This window comes from Bubalus kerabau, chromosome 7, assembly GCF_029407905.1.
Source record: "Bubalus kerabau isolate K-KA32 ecotype Philippines breed swamp buffalo chromosome 7, PCC_UOA_SB_1v2, whole genome shotgun sequence".
Taxonomy (NCBI): Eukaryota; Metazoa; Chordata; class Mammalia; order Artiodactyla; family Bovidae; genus Bubalus; species Bubalus kerabau.
Genome location: NC_073630.1, coordinates 90,672,847 through 90,674,650, shown reverse-complemented (window position 1 = coordinate 90,674,650; position 1,804 = coordinate 90,672,847).

Here is a 1,804-nt window from a genome sequence, read left to right as displayed (position 1 = left end):
CTCTAATTAAAATAAATAAATTTAAACTTAAAAAAATAAATAAAGCACAGCAATATGAGAACACATATGCGGAGCAATAGCTCCACACACCTCCAGCCCAAAGAGCACTGCTGAACTGTATAAAGACCATGAGAAATGAACAAAAGGGGAAATTATTTTCAATAAATTGCTAAGAAAGGAGATAAGTGTGTACAATTCATTTTAGAATGATATACATCAGAAACATATTTTAAGACAATTTTAACTGGATGCTTACTTAGGTAAGCTTCAGTTATCAGAAAATTCAATTAAAGTGAATACTTAATACTGTAATGACAGTAGATAAATAGATCACTCCTGCAGTTTAAGCAGGCAGAGCTTTTTTTCCCAGAGATGGGCTTCCCAAAACATGACTTCCCCTCCCTTGATTCCACAGACTGGGATCCATGGTACCTTCAGGCATTCACACCCTGCCATCACTGCTCCCCAAGTCGTCAGGGCCCTGTTAGATCCCATATCCCTCGATGCCCACCTTAGAACTGAACCCTTCACTGTCTAAATAAGACTGAGAAGTTATACCACAAGCTCCTTATTCAAGCAGCCACCTGCTTAAAGCCTGGGCCACCTACTCGAGCCTGGTTTTTTCCACCACTTCGGTTTTTATATAAAGGACACAGTATTATTCAAATCCTTATACTAGAGTCCTTCCATCACAGAAGCTAAGAGCTGTGGGTCAGACAGGAATATATGGCACTGGGCTTTCCAAGCTATTTAATCTGTGGATATAATACAACATCTAGGGTATCCAACTCACTTATTTTTAAATCTACAAAATAAATTTCACTTAGTTAGGAAAGCAAGCTCTTTTAGAGTAATGGAATTATCCCAAATGAACCCTGAACCAAAAGTGTTGGTTTTAATTACTCAGAAACACCCAATTTTATTTTCTCAGCCAGCAAGGTGTGGACTTGATTTAGAGAAAGTTTACAAGGAGTGTTAAATGATGCGATCATTTTATAGCTTCAAGTAAAACAATGCATTTACACTAGTACCTTCCGGTCAAGGTCAAGAGCTAAGACAAGACCAGATGAAGCAGGTAAACTTTATAGGAAATGTCATGTGAGGCCAGACCCACGATCCCCCAGACCACCCTTCAGTGACATCTGACAGAGACATCAAAGAGCAAGAGATCATTCTACAAAATGGAAGGAGACTCACACAAAGGGTCGTGACAGAGCCGAGTCCAGAGAGAAGACTGTCCAAAGAGATCTATAGATCAAACATAGCCATCCTTTCTTTTAAATTGTACAAATACTGCATCTACCTAAAGATTTATTCTGGGCCTCTCAAGAAGCCAGTTTCTCCTCCTGGGGTAAAATGTTGCTCACAGAAATACCTACTACATAAATTTAAACTCTTAAACCTATGTCTCTCAGTTGTGTGGTCTCCCTAGCACTGCTGTCCTTGGATTTGTGGCAGAGAATTCACGACTTTCCTTAGACTTGGACTCAGATGAAGGTGAGGTCTCCTTTCAGACTTCACTGTTCAAGACTACAGCACTCATATCGATTCAAAGACACCCCCCTACTCTCATGATATGCAGTGTATTTCTCTAGACCTTTCCCAGGTATGTCTGTCTTGAGGTAAAAGAACAAACCTTCGAGGGAGCCATGTAGGAAAAATTCACAAGGTTCAGACACATGGATGAACACAGACATTCAGCATGAAAAGATCCCTATTAGGAGGTGATGTGTGTGTGTGTGTGTGTGTGTGTTAGTTACTCAGTCATGTCCAACTCTTTGTGATCCCATGAACCGTGGCCCAT